Source organism: Mustela nivalis (assembly GCF_964662115.1).
Source record: "Mustela nivalis genome assembly, chromosome: 8".
NCBI classification, from domain to species: domain Eukaryota; kingdom Metazoa; phylum Chordata; class Mammalia; order Carnivora; family Mustelidae; genus Mustela; species Mustela nivalis.
Genome location: NC_139027.1, coordinates 17,279,458 through 17,299,145, shown reverse-complemented (window position 1 = coordinate 17,299,145; position 19,688 = coordinate 17,279,458). Strand labels below are relative to the sequence as shown.

The 19,688-nt window shown below is 47.7% G+C and overlaps 1 protein-coding gene and 1 long non-coding RNA gene across 4 annotated transcripts in view; one reads left to right on the top strand and one right to left on the bottom strand.

Moving 5' to 3' along the window:
- Positions 1-4,718, bottom strand: part of KLHL29 (kelch like family member 29) — a 295,790-nt gene extending 291,072 nt beyond the window's left edge. The window contains exon 1 of one of the 3 annotated variants that reach the window (XM_082744323.1): positions 4,434-4,718. The gene's annotated coding sequence lies outside the window, so the exon portion shown is untranslated. The remainder of the gene's footprint in view (positions 1-4,433) is intronic. The other 2 variants (XM_082744325.1, XM_082744324.1) reach the window with 2 other exon arrangements.
- A 2,384-nt stretch (positions 4,719-7,102) lies between these two features.
- On the top strand, positions 7,103-19,116 carry LOC309871365. Its single transcript, XR_014315240.1, has 3 exons — positions 7,103-7,178; positions 7,572-7,661; positions 18,975-19,116. It is a non-coding gene; the product is annotated as an uncharacterized lncRNA (long non-coding RNA).
- The last annotated feature ends 572 nt before the right edge of the window (positions 19,117-19,688 follow it).

Here is a 19,688-nt window from a genome sequence, read left to right as displayed (position 1 = left end):
GCCTTAACAGTGTTCAATTGTTCTGTTCTAGCTTCTGAGTCATCACCTGCTGCCACTGTTAAGCATCTACAAACCATGTGAATTTCACGCAGATATCCTCTCTCAAGGGAAATGAGAAATCTTCCCCTTCCCACCCTTAAGGTGGAAATGCCCCAAGACAATTAAGTTCATTTCACAAATAGCTGTGTTGCTAATGATCAACCTGCCTCACCTTAATTTGCAGCTCCAATCTCCCTGTTTTCAAGTGATTTCTTTAAAGAAAGTATAGGCTACCTTCCTGGCCTAGGGTGCTGGGAAAGTAAGCATTTAGCTGTTGCAGGAAGAACCACAGAATCGGCTTTCAAAAGTGGTCCTGATGTCTGCTTACTGGCAGATCAAGAATTCTGACTCACTTTTCCTTCTTAGCCAAAATTATTAAGACCATTTCTATGGTAAAATTTACTTCAGATGAAAGTACTCTCCAGTGACTCTGTTACCCAATTTTTCTAGCATATTGGGAAATGACCCTCAATTTCCTGAGTAATAGCAAATGAGCCTCTTCTGCACAAATGACAAATATTCTTCCATTTTCTAAACATTTCAGTCTCCTTATAATTTATGTGCTCACAAGGAGATTTCTTGTCCTCCAATCACGCTACATGGTTCCTGCCTTGGTTTATCTTCACCTCCTGCAACTCATGGCTGGATTTCTTAGTTATGGTGCTTCTTCCTCCCTCTACCCTCATGTAGGCATTTAGTTGACCAATTACAGAATCACAAGGTTGGTTATAATTTCGTTTCTCCATCTGACTTTGAACTTAAGTGTTCCAATTACTTTGCTTGATCCTAATAAGTCAGTAGCGTGCTAATGCTTGCCTTGATATTTCTGAAATATACAGGGTGTGATTAGCATGGGACTGCATCATTAGAAAGCAAAATGAAAGCGGGTGAGCAACATCATGGCTCGCATTTAAGCAAAGCTGCCTGATCAGTGAACTTACAATGTTTCAATGATCCTAGGGATACTATATGCTGTGACCAAACATATATTGTATTTAGAAAATCCTCTGACACTCCAGAACATTCTGTCTTTTGCTACTACTAGAAAAGATCCTAGAAGGATAGGCCTGTTCCAAAACACAAAGTTCCAAAGTCTGTTTAAGCAGATACAGCCGAAGACATAAAGAATCCTTGAACCACACAGGTAGGGAAAAAAAAAAACAAAAAACAAAAACAAAAACAAAAACTAAGGACGGAGAAAAGGAAAGGAGGGAGGAAAAAAGGAAAGAAAGGAGGGAGGAAAGAAAAAAAGAAAGGAGGAAGGGGAAATCTTTAGTTAATTCTGCTGGATTGCACTGACGTCCCTGGGCCATAAAGCAAGAAAGCTTTACGGTAAGCTTGCTGGAAGAAAAAAAAATACCCATGCACACACACGTTATCAAATGAGATGCTAAAAAACTACATTAACATCAATGGTGTTATTTGAATCTATTAAAAAATTTAACCCCTTTATATCTGTGTGTTACCAGGAATAGTGTAAACTTTTGGAAACTAGCAGGAAAAAAAAAAAAAAGGAAACGCTTTAAACTGGGAATGTTTTGCAGCCAAATCAATTGATAAGTAAAAGAAAAAAAAGATGGCACAACTGAAATTGATGCCAAAGATTTATAAGGTTGACTAAGTAAACAAAAATGGAATGGATCACCATGGAAATGCATGAATATTGAAATAGGCAAGATTTGAATAGACTAATGATATGCCTCACTTAGACTGACAGGTGTTGATAACAACTCTGACACTCAAACCACACCAACATCCACACTTCTAACATGTTTATTCCTAGAAAACAGGAGCTGATTTAAAGGTTCCTTTGGTAAGAGCTTATAAGAAAAATACATTTTCTCATTTTAAAGGGACTAACTCAATTCTCATCTACTTGAAAAACAAAAAAGGTTTTATCTATTTGCTTTCTGGATATGAGGAGCCGCAGTTAGCAGAAGTCATTCTCTTGGGCTCTACTAGTCTTTGTTCCAATAAACCTCTCACAAAACCGAATTTTCAGTCTGGCTTATCTCCCACACTGAGTACTTGAAGTATGACCACCACTCATTAGAAACATAATTAAAAAGACACAACACTAGACCCCCCCCCCCAAGCACATACAGATGAAAACCAATACCCCTTAATTTATTTGTTACCATAGCTACCATAGGATTTTTTAAAAAATTATTATTATTTCAGTCCAACTCTGGGTATTTCGTTTGGATTGTTGCTTGCAAATGAAAGTTGGAGACCTATAAATTCTCATTAACTGTATAGAAATGGGGAGACTGAACAGAAGAAAATGTTTTTCTTAATCATGGACAAATATGGTTTAAAAGATGCTTTTACAGAAAAGTTATTAAAATGGGTTAAATGCATCAGCCTGTAAGCCAATTTAAATGTCATTAAATTCATATAGAGTTTAAGGACACATATGCTAGTAATTCCCTGATTCATAGCAGGATGATAAATCAAGAGCACTCAGAACAATGCATGGGACAGAGACTATATTCATCAGTGGTACACAGCTCCATACCTGTATAAACACCTAGATGTGACTACTGTAATACATGCTCACCAAGCAGCCCTTAAAGTATTCACCTGTGCATTAAAGGGCAATGATTTTACCAAGCGCCAGGATGAACACTCTGTAAAATTGTTCCTCACCCCCACAACAGTGAAAAAGTTAGCTCTGCACTTCCCCAATATATTTTTTTAAGACATCAGTAATGAAGCGGGCTAATTAAATCTGCCATTCACCCTACACCGAAATAATTCCTTAAATATGCTCTCCCAGAGCTGAGCTGGACATAAGACCATAGGGCAAGGGGAGGAACTCTGTAGAGACCAGACAGATGACTTAAAGGAGACTGAAATTAGGGTAAATACAGCGGTAACCAGGACAGATCTGTCGCTGCAAGAGGAGTCTGAATCCCAGCGTAGCCCTGCGTAGCTCCTGCATCAGTGGAGCCTGACAGTCCCCGAGCTGACGAAGTGGGAAGTTTCGCGAGCAGCAGCAGCACTGCGTCCTCAACGGTCCGGTCCCTCCAGCGCCGAGGTCTCGCCTAATGCTACATAAATACCTGCGTCCACGATTCGCCCGGGGCGCGGCGCAGCGCAAGCCCCGAAGGGCAGCAGGAGAGCGTTTGGAGAGCGACAGGGATGGCAAAGGCGGCGGCTCCTTACCCATCAGCATCCACAGGGACCCGCGGGAGGACCCACCAACTGACCCTGTCTGCCGCTGGGTTCCAGAGCCCAGGAACAACAACTGGCTTCTCAACTGACGGACCCAGGCATCCGAGACTCGCGCTTTGCCCCCACCCCTCCTCCGTGACGGCTGGCCGCGGGCAGGCAGCGCATCCCCGCCTTCCCCGGCTAACGCAGACCCCACCTGCCCCGGGAGCTGCCTCGGACCTGCCCCTGCTCTAGGCTCCGCTCTCCCGACTCCCGGCGAGCGCGCCCCTCCCTCGGGGCCCGGGGCCGGTGTGCCCAGCTCCCGCACCCGGGCCGCGACCGCAGAGAAACCACGCGCTCTCGGCCCGCTCCAGGCCACTGAGACCGGGACGTGAGCCCTCCGCCACCCTGCACCCCCGCCGGGGTCGGGGCGCGCGTCCACACTCCCACACTGCACAGCTCGGGGTCCACCCTATCCCACACATAAACAACCCCTCCTCACCCAACAGCACATCCTCGTCCCTTCACCATCCCCATGGGCTCTCTCCTTTCCGCGCCCCCAAACACGGTGGCACCCAAAAGGTGTGAAGGGAAGGGGGGGTCACAACCAGGTCTGTGCGGGTTCCCTCCTCATAGCTTACAAGCTCCTCTACCTCGAAAGTTACTTGGGATTGAGTGAAGAGACCCAGTCCCCAAATGGGGGGTCTGAGGACTGGAAGGGGCAAAACCCCAACCCGGCTTCCCGCTGCACAGAGGCGCGCGCCTTCCCAAAGGGCAGGGCGCGCGGCCGCCCGCGGGGTCCAGCCTTTCGGTGCCTCTTCCTGGCCCCCAGCCCGGCGCGGGCCCTGGGCCGCTCCGGGGAGGTGGCCTGGAGAGGAACGCGCACTGCCGGGCCCAGCCAGAGGGTGCCGGGGCCGGGGTCACACTCGCCTCCAGCAGCCCCCCACCACCATCGCGACATTGGCTCGGGGCAGCCCCCGCGCATACACACCCGGGGGCAGGAAGTTTTTTTTCCCCCTTCTTCCCCCCATGGAGCAGCGCAGGCGCAAGGGCTCCTGCAGCCTAGCGAGTCCAGACGCGGGAGGCTCCTGCCGCCGCCACCGCCGCCGCCGCCGCGGGAGCGGAGCCCAGCGTTCCGGGTTCTCGGGCCCCGCTCCCAAGCCCGGCCCGGCCCCGCGCAGCCACCAGGACCCGGGGTCCCCGGCCCCCCATCCTTGGCGCCCAAGCCTGGCTCTTACCTCTGGCCGCGCCGCTCCGGCCCCGGCCCGACGCCCGGGGAGCCGGGGGTCGCGGGTGGGCGCAGGAGGGCTGATGGATAGGGGATGTCGCCGGCGGGTAGCGGTAGCTGGGGCCGCTCGGGTCCTGGCCCGGAGAAACGGATCCAGGTCCACCTCCTCGCGTTCCTGCTCTCCGCCTTCTCCCCCTTTCCCTTCTCCTCCTCCTCCGCCGCCGCCTCCCGGCAGCCCAGGGAGGATGCCCGGGAGAGGGAAGTCAGTCCTTCTGCCTGTCAGCCTGTGCGGCTACGCGCGGCGCGGCGCGGCTCTCACCGAGGCGGCGGCGGCGGCGGCGGCTCCGGCAGCATCGCCCCCGCCCTCTCCCCGCAGCCGCGGCGGCCGCGGGGCTGGGGCTGCTCCGGGCTCGGGCTCCGGGCGGGGGCTGCGCTCAGGCGCGGCGGCCGCCGGGGCTGCGGGCGGGCGCTGCGGAGCCGGGGCTGGAGCTGCAGCTGGATCCGCGGCGGCGGGGACGGCGGCGGCGGCGCGGGGGCTGGCGCGGCCGCGGCGCGGGGACCATGCTCCCTTCTGGCTCGCTCCGCTCCGGGTACCGTCTTCTTTAGCTGCGAGGGAGGCGGGCTTCGGCGCGCAGCCAGGGGCGGGCGGAGCCAATCACGGGCGCCCGAGTGGGCGGGGGTGGAGGGTGGGGGAGGCGGGGCGCCCCCGGCAGGGCACCCGGCGCTGCTCCCCGGGCCCGAGGGATCCCGGGCAGCGGCGCGCTCGGCCCGGGCCGGAGCGCCGGCGGGTGTGTCGGTGCGTCTGTCCGTCCGCCGCCCCCGCGCCCCCCACCCCCTGCGGCGGCTCCCGGCTCGCCCGGCTCGGCGGCCGCGCCCGGCAGATGCGCGGCGCGTGGCCCCGGCTGCTGGGCCCCGGCCTCCCGGCCCCGCCGGCCCCGGGTTGGGGGACGCGGCCGAGGCGAGCTCCCCGGCTGCTCTCAACACCTGAGGAAACTGGCGGAAAAGTTTGAGAACGGAAAGTCCAATCGTCTTTCAGCTTCCGCCCTCCCTAGGACACTCCAGCCACGGAAAGGAGCAGGTTGTTCAAATCTCTGAAGAACCGCGACTAGCCCGCCCATCCTGTCCACCGACCCTCTCGTCTGTCCAGACTCGACTCTCCCCACTGCACGCGGACTTTCCTGTTTACGCTGACCCACTCGAATCCACGCGACCTCCCTGTTTATTTAGTCAGCTCCTACTCAGGCCATACCAGCCTTGTATGTCTATACTCACAGTCTCTCCCCCCCCCCCCCCAACACACATACACCACCACCATGGTCTACACTGACTTTCTTAGACCCTTCACTTCTCTGTCTACTCTTGCCGTCCACACAGACCCTAACGTCAACCCTAATAGGAAAGGTTTGGCTGGAGGCCCGTGGCAGCCCCTAGTGCGGGATTTTCCATTGCGCCAGAACATTCCATTTCAGCACCAGTCTTCCGCGGTAACGCTCCAGCTCTGGTTTTTATTCCCTGACCTCTCCTTCCTCCCCTACTTCCCCCTTGTCTGGTTTTGAATTTCAGAGGAAATATAGCCCCTACCCCCAGCCTGAATGTAAGCGTTTGTGGGTTTCAACCTCCTGCCCTCACCCTCCGCTCCCCCCGGACGGAGCTGCAGAGGCCTGAGGCTTGGGTAGCAACCCTGGAGGGGGTATGGTCAAGTAGGGAGCTGCGGGCCCTTTGGCTGGAACTGGGAGGAGCCGGCCTGGGGCGGGCTCTGCCGGGCCCCGCCCTCCTCCTCTGGGGCCGCCGGGGCAGCAGGAGAACTCGGTTCGCAAATCCCCTGCTCTCAGCTCACTCCTGTGATGTCTGAATCCAGGCCTCTGCTCTCTTTGGCTGTAAACTCAGTGCAGGGATTGTGTCTTCTTTAATATCTTGTAGGAAGCAGAGTACAGTGTGGCGGCTGATAAATAATAAATAATAATAATCTACTGAGGGTAGCAGGAGGACTGTCAGTGACAGGGAATGAGGACACCAGGGAAATGGCACATTGGTGTAAGCGTAACTGCATTTCCTGGAAAAAGAAAAAATATATATAATAAAGTTTTGGTGTGTGAAGCCTGGGGACAGGGGAGGAGACAGGGCAAAGCACTGCAGAGAGGAATCCACCCTCGATGAGGGGGTCAGCTAGGAAAAGTAGTGTATCTTTTCCAGAGAGTGACAGAGGGGTGTAGTGGGGGGGTTAGGGGAAGGTGATCTCCGCAAGGGTCCTCAGCAACACCTGAAAGGGAAGATGTGGTTTGAATGCTAAGCCGTTAAATTGGTGTATAAACAGTGATTGAAGAGGACTGTAGATAGAAAATGGAGAAAAGGGGATTACTAGGGATTTTTAGAAGGTAGGTAACCGGTAACAACAGCTAACACTTCGAGCAACTCAAGGCCAAGAGAAGGAGAATGAAGGCACAAGGTGAGTCTGTGTTCATTCCTGTTGCAGGAAGCCATCCTCTGAAATGGTCCACATGGACAACGTCGCCCACCCCCCAACACCCCACCCCCAACTTGTAAACCTGTAGGAACCCACTGGGCTACATTCTGCCGCAGCGCCTTACCCGACAGCATCATGGACATATAGCTAAGGCTTGCATGGTCTGCGATCTGTTAGGTTCTGGCAATTGATGCACTCCTATTCTCTTATAGACCATTTTGAACGATCGTCAAATGAAAGGAGGAGAAATATACTCCATGAATCCTTCCTCCATTACATCTCTAGGTGAAGGTATGAGGAGTCTCCTGGTTTCCCTGCCTGCCTTTGTGGAGGGCAGAAACCTTGCTGGATTCCCACCTGCACAGAAGAAGACTTCCTTTGGCCTCTGTAATGCCAAGGGTGCCAGTCCCAGAGTGTTGCGGTGCCTCCAGGGTTCAAACTAGAGAGCAGCTCACTGGGGGAGGGGGTGGTTTAGCCTGTCAATAGAATGGAAAAAGCTGTGCAAATTAGAATCACAGAGGGCTTGTCCATCCTCCCTCCAACCCACCCTCTTTCATCCCCAGAGCCTGAATGCAAATAAGGATTTCCAGAGTCTGGTAGTCTGCCCCAGTTGCCCCAGGGTCTTGGCCATGTAGACTGCCTCTGCTTTGTGTTGGGTAAGGGAACTCCTCCCTTTCTCCACAGATCTCGCTGGCGTCTTCGATCTGAGTTATGCCCTGCCCTGCTTTGTGTCATATGGAATATGTTCCATGGTTGGCAAGAATCTCTCACATGGTAAGTGGGATTTGTTGGGTGTTGCACATGGGAATTTGTGTCCTGGTCCCAAGTTTCTCCATGAGACACAGGATCTGCACTGTGCACTGTGCTTCAAATGGCAGCCCTCTCTGTCCTGACTGAGCTGCCCCAAGCTAAGGCCTGGGGTCAGGATGAATGTGAAGGAGCAGACTTGCAGTGCACAGGGAGATTACTAGAATGTTCTAGAGCATTCATTCTCTTATTATGTGTACAATCAAACCAGGGTTTTGTGTTCGAAAGGCTACTACTGTGCCTTAATGAGGCACCAGAGGAAGCCACACCGGGATTGCCTGGAGTGCCCACTGTGGCCAAATGGACCTCTCTCCTTATTTACATTTATAATCAGCCACAGCAACACGATCATTTACTCAATGACCTCTACAATGCAAGCTCTGGACCAAGTATTCTATCTATGAAATCTTCTTAGTTATCACAGCAACTTGTGGAGTTAGTGTGACCAGTCCTAAAAGCCAGGTCACAGGAGAGGGTAGGTGATCTCCTGAAATCACATATCCAGGAAATGGCCAAGCTGGAATTGGAGCCTGGTTGGTTGGTTCCAAAGCCTCTGTTCTTTTCACCACACTCAACACACGAATGCAATTTCTTTTGTCATTAGCCTGGTGATTTTCCCTTTAAATAGACACAGTGGATGCTGATTTTGCCTTTATCAGCAGCTGGTCCTGGACCCAGAACTGGAAATCAGTCTAGGAATACAAGGAACTGATGTCAAAGGGAGCAGAACATCCCTTTGATTACTGACTGTGCAGGTCACTTACAAGAGTGGACGCCTCATCAGAAACCCTCAGGTCTGAGAGGACATCTGTTGCTAGGAGTGTAGTGGGTGTAAACAGAGCAGGAGCCAGCCTCTCTGCTGGTTGGGGTTTTGTATTTGCTGTTTTGTTTTTCTAACATGACTCTCCACTAAAACCACCCCCATTTAATATCAAAAGCATTAAAAAATCCTAGGCAAGTCATTGTCCCAGTGGTTAATCAATCCATAAAAATATATTTAGCACCTACTGTGTGTCCAGCATTTCAACCCCATGGTGTTGATTAAAGCAGGAAGCAAGAAGTCACAGCTGCTGAATTTTCACTGTAGCCACCCTGCTCTTTGATGCATCACAAAGACACATGCTCATCATTCAATCAGCCAATTGCTGAGACCCTCCTGCAGCCGGGTGCAGCTCTGTGCCGGGTGTTCCAGAATACAGGGAAGGTATAAGACAGTTTGTTTCATGAAGGGGCTCAAGGCAGCCAAACAACAATATTTGGTTCTGGTTCTTGGTAGAGGTTAAAGGTAGCAGAGGTTGTTACCAAAAAACGTTAACTTAGTACTCATTCGTGGTGGGGAAAGGCTCCCAAGTGTTGTAGGGTCCAGGGGATGATCTGGAAGAACTGGTCTGGTCATGGTGGCTTCCTGGAGGAGGCCAGTCTCAGGTTAAGGAGGACTGAGGAGGTTTTCATGGGAGGCTGAGGAGCCCAGACCAGCCAGACCAGAAGGCAGGGGTCAGGAGGACAGAGGACGTAGTGTCCCCAGAATAGGGGACTCACGGTATGATGGTTTCCAAGACATGACTCGTCAGCAATCATTTCCTTTGGGTGGCAATGAAAGTGTATTTTCCCCATCTGCTCAAATCAATGGACGATTAGAGTCTAAGAATCAGAATAAAACCAGTGGTATCCTTCTCTCCCTTTATTCATTCTCAATGGCAGGAATTCAGCACTTTTTTTTTAGTACCACTTTTTTTGCAGGTGGCAGAAGTGCTAATTAGAGCCACTAACAATTTTCCTGGGTGGTTCTAACTCCCAAACTGACAAGAAACACTGCTTGGGTGTTTTAGAGAGAGCAGATTCCACTCTTCCCATTGATAAAGCGATTCTTCAAACACAGTGGTCAGAGAAACGGATTGAATAGTTTCTCCATCCCTATGTGTTGGGTGGCAAATTGTTCACTTTACTTTTTCCATATTTAAGAACGGGCCAGTGTTTCCCCATGCGAGAGTACAAAACAGAAAACCTCGGTGATTGGTAGGATAGGTTGTAAGGAGCATTTATTTTGTTTGAGTGTTAGAGGCTTCCTTCACTCACGGAAGTAGGTTCACTAAAAGGAAAATTCAGGAGAGTTTTGAGTGAAGGTAGAATCCTGGTAGTTCTCTGCGTACACATATTTTTGAGCTGTTTTTGAGAATAAAGAGGTAAAGGGCCTGCCTGCTCCATGTTTGACTCCAGAATCTGCTGGTGTCATTGCTTTTTATCTCCCTCTGAGTTTTCAGTAGAACTTAGGACCGGGACTGTGTCATTAGTGTGGTCACTTTGAAGCTCCGAATTGGGCCAGAGGCAGGACAGTGACCATCCAGGGCAGGTGACTGCCCTGCTTTGACTCTCTCCAGGATGGAGATCTTCCTGCTTTCTGCCCTCTGCTGGGACTCAGGCTGCCTGAGAGGGTGTCACAGTCCACACGGGCTGTTTGCGGGGGCTCAGCCCGAGGCAGAGGGACCACAGTGCCAAGGCTTTGGCAGCAAAACCCATTTTAATCAGCTAATTAATGAACACGGTCAGGTCCAGGGCGCTGTCTGAGGAGTTGCTGTTTATCTCCATATCCCCAAAGCTGAAGCTTCCTGTCATATTCACAAGCCAAAGGCAGCCCCTTCTCCAGGGATCGAATGCACCCTTCTCCCAAAAGAGCAGGGTGTTGGGAACAAAGCTCTATGTGCTCTTGGAGTCTGAGATATTTGAAGTGTCTAATGGTTTCAGCTCCTTTGGAATATGTGACTGTGTGTTTCATCTTTGTGCTTATCTCTGCTAGAGTTTGCAAGGCTGCATACGCTTCCTGGGAAGTGGGTCTGGGAGGAGGAGTTTGTGAGGTCATGCCCAGTGGAAACATGATTGTCAACACGTTGGCCCCAGAGTCTCTGTCCTCAGGGAACCAGAGGCAATAGGGCCTGAACTCAGGGTACCTACTGAATATTTACTAAGGGCCTTAAATATAGCCCAAAATCTGTGATAAAAATCACCATCTGGTCCAGGTGCATCTTGCTGTAAGAAAATCTGATATTTGAAAATTCAAAATGATATAACAGAAGGACTTGCCAGTTTGCATTACAAAAAGGATGCACGGGCTTCCCTAAGTGAAGCTTTCCCCTTTGATATTTAATATGTGGCTGATTTATTAAAAATTCTGTTCAGATTCAACTGGTCAGAAACACATTCATTTATTTTTATTTATTTAAGACATGTCACCTGCTTACAAGAGGTCTTGCGCAACTCACAGGTTAAAACATGGGGCAAAAGGAGACATTTAGGAAAGAAATAGAACAGACAGAACCCAAAGGGAGGAGGTAAGGTTAGAAGCATCAAGCATACAAGATGAATGGGTTCTACAATTAGGCTCTCTAAGGGAAAAAAGGGCACATGAGCTAGGTTACCTGATTGTATAAAGGAAGACACATTTGTATCAGGTAATAAAAGATGTTTTGAATAGAAACTACTTAAAAATCAGAGACTGTTATAAATTGAAGAATGTAGTATTGTTGAGATAAAAGGTTTCTCCTCTAGACTTTTGGAGACAAACATGGAAAGGTATAACACTTCAGGCCTGTTATGCTAACATTTTTCACTACTTCTAAACCTTTGAATAATATTTACCCGACGATTTCATTAAAAAAACATTTCAATCCTTTATAGATTTACTTATTGCCGATTCAGGAAAAGGGCTGCCAATCAGACATGTTTCCTTTAGGTGGCTGTGAGTTTTCCTAGAAAGCAACAAGTTTCTTCCAGCTAATGTCTAAACCTTTGATAATGTCAGTGTAGCTTTAGGTCAATTTCAAAATTATCCAGAGAGTTCTGGCTAATGTAGAATTTCACTAAAAACAGCTAGAACTTAAACAGTAGAAGAGGCGAGTTAGGGAAACATAGGAGGGCTTGGAGAGAGTCAGAACAGTACCTGGGACCTGACATATTTACATACTAGTCTGCAGACGAATCCTATTAAACTGAACTTCGGATTTTAAAAGGGTTGCAGATATGACCTCAGCCTGATAACCAAGGTTCTTTTTCCTGGGAATCAAGAGTGACATGTGGTTGTAGATGTGTACATGTTGTTCAAAAGCAACAGAGATGTTAGTTGGGTGACAGTCTATAAAATAATGACATATCAGCAATATCTGGTATTGGTTTAGCACTCACTGTGTGCCAGATGCTGTTCTAAGCCTTTAACTCTCCCTTTAAATTTGTCTCTTATATTCCTAACAAAAAAGGATGTGAAAATTGGTGAATCCTGAGTCTAAAATTTTAATGTAGATGCAGAGAGGGACAGGAGCTCTATCTTCAGGGTGGAATCTGGCCCAACCCATAGCTAGATGGGGGACAGAGGTGGCTCATTCTGGACACACATCTCAAACCCAGAATCAAAGTGGGACGTTATGTGGTGCCTTTTCACTACCTAAGCATACACCAGGTCCCTGGTCCCAGTAAACTCTGGACATGCCCAGCTCATGGTTGTACCTCTCATGTCAGGGAAGTCTGTCCTAAAGGAGACCAGAAGCTCAATTAGAATGAGAGAGAGAAGCCCAAGTGTATTAACTATGGAAATACAAACTTCCCCCAAACCTAGCTGCTTAAACAAGATCCATTATCTTTCCCAGTGTCTGAGGGCTACGAATCCAGGAGCAGTGTAACTGGGTGGTTCTGGCTCAGGATTTCTCATGAGGTTGCATGAAGACATCATCAGGGGCTACAGTTATCTCAAGGGTCTGCTAAGCCTGAAGGATTTGCTTTCAAGCTCACTTGCATGGCTGTTGGCTAGGGGCCTCAGCTCCTGGCCTTGTGGATTTCTTTATGGGGCTGTCTCAAGATGGGGAAGCCTGTTTCTCCTTGAATAGCAAGTGATGAGAGAGAGAGAGAGAGTGCATGAGAGAGTACTAGGCAGAAACAGCAATGTCTTTTAAAACTTAATCACAGATGAACGATCTAGACCAATAGAAGTTTAGTGTGAGAAGGGACCAAGGCGGTGAATACCAGGAGGTAGGATCACTGGGAGCCATCTTGGAGGCTGACTACCAGGGCAATCATCTTAGCTTCTGTGATTTCCAGAGAGGGGATGAGTGGGCATGGTAGGGTGTATTTTACTAGATTTCAGGATTTCAGGCTTCGGAAAGTCCGACAAAGTCAGTGGACATGATATGAGACTCCAAAAGGGAAGATGGTTCAAGGACTCTTACTGATAAAATTCTTAATGTATATTGCCAGTGTTCTTGAAGAAAAATGGTAAGGTGGGAGCAGATGTTGATGAAAGCAGAGTGGCTATTGGAAAGCTCCCCTTCAAGTACAGCTGGCACAGGAGAGAGGAAGCCATCGGTGTAGTAGAGGCACACAAATCTCGTTAAGCCTAATTACTGAGGGCAGCACAATTGTAAGGATAACAAAAAAAGCTTTTTTTATTTGACATGAGCAAAAAATCAAGAAAAGACCTGACTGGTGACAGTGGGAAGTTCTCTAATACTAAACATTTCTGTAAAGCTAACTCTTACTGAGTCTCACTATGTACCAGGCAAAGTGCCAGGTGCTGAGGATACAAAGATAATTAAGAAAAGGTCGCTGCCTTCGAGGATCTCCCAGTCTAACAGGAAGACACACATATAAACAAATGCCATTCTGCAGGATCAGTACAGTAATGAGATTCAGTGCAGGTAGACCAGGGACATTAGGAGAGACACTGCCAGTGCTACTTGGGGGCAGGCGGGTCAGGGAAGGCTGTACAGAAGAGATTACACTTGAGCTGAGTCCTAAAGGATGAGCAGGATTTTGCCAAAGGAAGAGGGGCAGGAGAAAAAGAATTGCCAAGTGCAGAGTGTGGGAGCAGGGCAGGCTGGGGAAGCTGCTGGTGCTTCACAAAATGAGAGCAGGGTGGAGAGTGCAGATGGGGCTAGAGAGGCTCTGCACTGGGGATGCATGGGCCAGTGTTGCTCTAAGTGGGGTCCTACATTAGCATCAGTTGGGAGGCTTGTGAAAATGCAGACCCCCTGCAGCCCAATCTTATGTCCACAACAGCAGATTGTTGACCTTACCCATTTTCTCTTCTTCCTGGGCTAGACTACATTTCCCAGCTTCCTCTGCAGTCAGATTCTATTTCCCAACCTCCTTTGCAGCTGGACTACATTTCCCAGCCTCCTTTGCATTTAGACTCTAATTCTCGGTCTTTACAGTTAAGTGCACTCATGTCAATGGAATATGAATGGAAGTAATATGTGCCATTTCCAGACCTGGCCCATTAAGATGTGCCCTGAATGTTCTCCATTACCTTGTCCTTTTCTCCGTGTTGATGGAGGTGAGCACAGGGATCTTGGAAGCCACATGTTGGGGATGGCAGAGCTATTAACATTGAGGAAGCCCTGGGTCACTTCTTCATTGTTTAGGGAGGGCCACCCACTAATCTGAAACACCAGTATTTGAGTTTCAAGAGAATAGAAAACAAAATTCTGTCATGTCTGAGCAGTTGTAAATTTGGGGGGTCTGTTTGTTTTTGCAGCTAGCATTTCCTTTACTAATACAGCAATGGACTTGGCTTCTAAGAGAGGAATTCTTTGGAGAATCTGCCCTTTTAACAAGCACCCTAGAGAAGTTAGAGAGTCACTGCTCTAGAGCAAAGAGGAACCCACCACTCATGAGTGGCAGACCAAGTAACATGATGCTATTTGCATTTTAAAATGGCAGTGAGAAAGCAGAATTTTACCTCCCTCTTCTTTGCCAAGAAGAAGGAGGTAAAGAAGATTGCCAAGGTGAGAAATCTACTGATTTCTCTGTGGTAAGAGAAAATTGAAGTTCAAGATGAGTAAAGAGATTATAACAAGCACCAACCTGCTGTAAATGAGCTCAAGTCTCTTGGCCAGGACAAATTACACTCCAGGGAGTAGAGAGCTCACCACCGATGCTGTAGCGTCTCTGCTGATAATCTTTAAGAAACATGGAGATGGGGAGAGAAAATGGAACACTTGAGATAGGAAAATGTAGCTTTGTTTAAGGGGGTAGGGGAATGATTCAGCAAATTACAAAAGTGGGGATATCCTATCCACCTCTTTCAGTTGATTATTTAAAGTTGATTTGTGAGCACATGAAAAATCCAGAATTCTCTAGAAGCCCGTGTGGCTTCTTTAAGAGCAAGTCACAACAAGGTAACTATATTCCCAGTTTTGTGATAGGATTGCTAGATTATCATGTCAGGGAATTGTGTTAGTTATGGTAGAAGCAAAGCACACCTCAGCTCAGTATTTGTCAAGGAATCTCATGAGAAATCTGTACACAAGACAAAGTAATTGTAACTTCAGACTGGTATGCGTAGTAGGTGAATTTAAAATTGTATTATGGCCATACCTGAAGATGCCGATCTATGTCAGTGAGAAAGTAAATTTCTAGTGAAAGGCCACAATCGTGGTTCCATCTGATATTTTCACTAGTGATGCAGACATAGATGACTTAGTGAATACTTAACCAATCTTCGGATGACATGTAGGGAATATATAATTAGTTGCATAATCAGACCCCCAAATAGGCTCGAGTACCAAGAAAGGAGATGAACCAGACAAATGAGTAGGATTGAGCATGTGGGTCCAGACAGTCCCCTGCACAAGTTTGGGGCTAAAAGATGCAATAACTGTGGTTTGAGAGAAAGACACAGAACCATGCCATCAAGCAGCAGTGTGGTTCCGCTTTGCACAGCCCAGAATGGACTCAGAGTTTAGCCATAAGGCTCTGGGCTTAGCTGAGACCTGTGTGTGGTTATCTGAAGGGTGTCAGGAGCAGAGGGATCCAGGCAGATTTCACAGGGGTCTGATGGGTGGATTCAGGCCCATGAGAGGATGAACTCCCTACAGCCATCTCACAGCGGTCCCAAGGGATGGGCTGCTTGGGATGTAGGAGCGCCTGTCAATGGACATGACCAAGTGGAGAGAGAAAGTCCCTCCGTGGGACATCATGGAAGGGATGAAGGATGTTTGGTCACAGAAAAATCAAGAAAGTCCCTCCACATTTTAGTAGCTACTATGACTGACTGTCATTTTTTGAGAACTTAAAATGTGCCAGGCCCAGTGCTAAGTGGGCTCAAGAGCCCTGTATTAGTTTCCTTTTGCTGCTGTAACAAATTACTACAAAATTCATGGCTTAAAACAATACAAATGTGTTATCCCTCAATTCTGGAGATCAGAAGTCCAAAATCAGGGTGTCTCTAGGGCTCTGTTCCTTCTGGAAGCTCTAGAGGAGGATCCTTTCTCTTGTATTTGTTGGCTTCAGGAGCCCGTCTGCCTGCCTTGGTTTTTGACCCCTTCCTGCGTCCTCAAAGTTAGCACAGCATCTGCAAATCTCTGTCCACCCTTCTGTCTATCTTTCTCTCTGCTTCTGGTATCATATCTCTTCCGATCTTGATCATCTTACCTGCCTCTCTGAAGGACTCTTGTGGTTACATTATATTGGACTCAATATAAATCAACTCTCCATCTCCACATCCTTAGCTTAATCCACATCTGTAAAGTTCCTTTTGCCATGTAAGCTACCATACTCATGGGTTTGGGGGAGTGGGACAATGACATCTTGCTGGGGGAGGGTTGTTATTCTGTCGACTACAAGCCCTTTATAGATTGTCTCATTTAATTTGTTCTCTTTCTATCTTGATGATTTAGGCATTATTTTCACCTAACAGATGGAGAATCAGAGCCACGGGAAGGTTGAGCGATACATCGTGCCAGGATGAGACAAGACAGTGGGGATTCGAACTGGGTGCTGATTGGTTTTTTAACCACTCTGATGCTGTAGTGCACGTAGTATTATTATTTTTACAGCCCATAATTCTCAGCACTAATAATCGCTTTTCTTTAGTGGTGTTAATTTAGTGGTGACATTATTGCAGCTTGTTTTTCCAAAATGTCACAGAAGTCAGCCATTTCCAGCTAGTACGAAATGGAACGAGCCTCTCTTGCTTTCCCCTCAGCATCTCCAGCTCACAGCAATCCCCCCTCCTGGATTTTGTCACCTTGGGCTTTCTCAGCTACAGGAGTTTGGAATGGTGCTATTTTCTGAATTCAGATCTGACAATCTTTGTCGACTAAAGGTTACACAGCTGCAAAAGTTTGTCTTTAACCCAAAGTCACAGCGTTGTCAGGGAGAGTATAAAGAGATTCCCAGAAATGCAGGTTAAAAACCTCGTGATTCAGCAAGGCAGCAGGGGCAGCATCGCGACGGTGGCATTTAGGTCCCAGGGCAGGCGGCATCGTGGCCATGTCTGGCTGAAACCTGCTCCCCGCTGAAACCGGCACCCAGGCCCTGGAGAGGTGGGCAGTGCAGGCATCTCCTGCCCAGGCCTTCTGTGCTGGGATGTTTCTTCCAGCAACTGAACATCCACAGCCTTGTCTCCCCAACGGTGAAGCTCAGAGAGAGACAAGCCCTGTTTACAGATGAGCCCCCAAGGCTCAGAGCTGTGCTCCAGGTCACCTGACCAACCCATGGCAGAGACTGTGCCCAAAGTTGAGAGCCCTGGCTTGTCGTCCTGGCTCCGCCACCAGCTGCTGCTCTGGGACAATGAGTGTGGCCATGAGCATGTCATGTCTTTCTCTGTTCTTCCTTCTAGGATGCTCCCTGTTGACGAGTAGGAGCTCCACTTGTCACCCACTTCTCACTGTGCTCAGCTGGGCCAGCCTGGGCCTTCCATGGGAACTGAGCTGGCTATGAATTGAGCCCAGCCTCTCTGGAGAGGAGTCTCTCTGTTGGGAAGGGGGTCTCTGATGACACCAGGAACTTTTTTTCCAGCAAGAGAGTACACACGGTATAGGAAGGGCTTGGCTGGGGGTGGAGGCCGTGAACTACTGGGATGCTGAGCAGTGGCTGGATGGCTGCAGAGGAGGGAAGGGCCTCTAGGCAGTGGAATTTAGCTCCTATTCAACTGCTGGGGCCCAGCTGGCCCTCCCGGCAGGTTGTTTCTAGATGTTCACATGGCACTGCCATGGCAACTTTCATCAAGCTTCAGCTATGAGGGTAGTATTGATTGGGCAACTTAGAGTCTAGAAGGAAAGGTTTTGGACAACTTGTTTATACACTGGGCTGAAAAGGCAGAAACTGCTCTTACTAAATATCTATTTTGTGCCTGCCACTGGCTGGGGTTTTCACTGACCCTGGATCCAAGAGGAATATAATACAGTTCCTGCCCTCACGGAAGTTCAGTCCACATGCCTGTGGGTGCTAGCCTTTACCAGACAACATAAGGAATAAACAAGGTGGTAATTAATGAAGATAAAAGGAAGTAGCAGGAATAGTAACTGAAGGACTAAACAGAGTGGTAATTAACAAAGATAAAAGAATTAACAGGAGTAGAAAGTGAGGAAGTGCTGAGTTTGGGAGTACCCAGGATCTGTTTTTCTGCCAGAACTCTGGCCTTAGGACGAGAGAGTGAATCTTTTAGAACATTTCCCAATAGGAGGCTTGATTTCTTAAAAGTAATATTCTGCTGCTCATTTGTTTTCTTTGTTTAGCTTATAGTCCACTAGGACGCTTGGATCTTCTTTTCTCCATCTTGCATCTAACTTTTGTATAGTTGCCATCTTTCCCTGGAATGTACCCTTCCCAATGCTCAACATTTCTCTGACAAAAGAGTGGAAACAGGAGATAATTTTTTAAATGTTCAATTTATTTTATTTTACTTTTTTGCTTTTCCCCCAAACAGCTTTATTGAGTTATAATTTATAGACCATAACATTTACCCATTTTAAGTTTGCAATTCAGTCAATTTTAGTAAATTTACAAAGATGTGCAACCATCACCACAAGTAGTTTTAGAATATTTCCATCACCAGAGGGAATAATTTAAGGGCACAATACAAAAAATATAGGTTTATTCAACCTGCTTGAACATGCATTTCTGAAATTATTGTACTTAAAATATGTCAGCAAATTTTGACTTACTTCATAGCGAATTTTTGCAAAAAAAGCAAAATGAACTGGAAGAATCCCTGTGCCTGAAATCTTAAGAAACCATTATCTACTTTATAGATCACTTCATTAATAAACAGATTATTACAAAAGTAATTATTTTAGAGATGGCAAGTGCCATTAGCTAATACTATGTTGTTGTCTACTGGGACTTGCAAGAAGTCTTTTTAATTTGCTCTTCAAAAATCATTTACACCTACAAAACTACTTCAGACAACGAAATGAATCTAGGTATGGGCAAACCTTAGTTACCATGGCAAAACCAGTTTCATCTTTTTACCTTTGTAATTTGTTGCCAGTGAGATTTTTCTGTTCTCTCCAGAAATCCCTGTTTTGTGGAAGGACTTGTGTGGTGAATCCCATCACTTTGTAGAAGTGTCTAGCCCTCCAGCGTGAAAGGCACCAGTCAGTCATCCAATCCTTTGGGGGTAAAAAGTACACTGACTATTGAACGCCTGGATGGTTCCATTGTAAGTACCCCTTTTTGCATGCCTAGTAGTTAGAAAGTTCAGAATGGGTGGCTGGCCCCTCCATTAGGTATGCCTTTCCTTTCGTGGACTGATCCCTCTGGTAGAGCTTATGGGAAGGATGTAAACCCCTTTTCTTCTAATCTTATATTCTGTCCTCCTTATGCCATAGATCCATCAAATATAGAGAAATTGTGTATTCCTAAGCAGAAGAGAAATCATTCTTCCAATAAAAGTATAGGAGAAGCATGATCTTAGGTTGGAAGCTCTTAAAATGCTCTCAAGTTCCATTTGTGAGAGTATATTGGGGATTAAATATTATACTGCTGGTCTGCTTTTTGTTAGAAAGAGACAAATGCCCAGAAACATAAGAGACTTAGTATTTATTTGTAAGTTTAAATGTGAAGTCATTGTATATTCAGAGATGTGCACACTATCAAGGATGCCTCCTGATACATTTTATGTAGTGAACATACTCTGATCAAGATAGAGAACATCGCACACACTCCAAAACCTCCTGTATGCCCTGTCCAGCATGATCTCCACAGAGTAGTCAATATCTGTGTTCT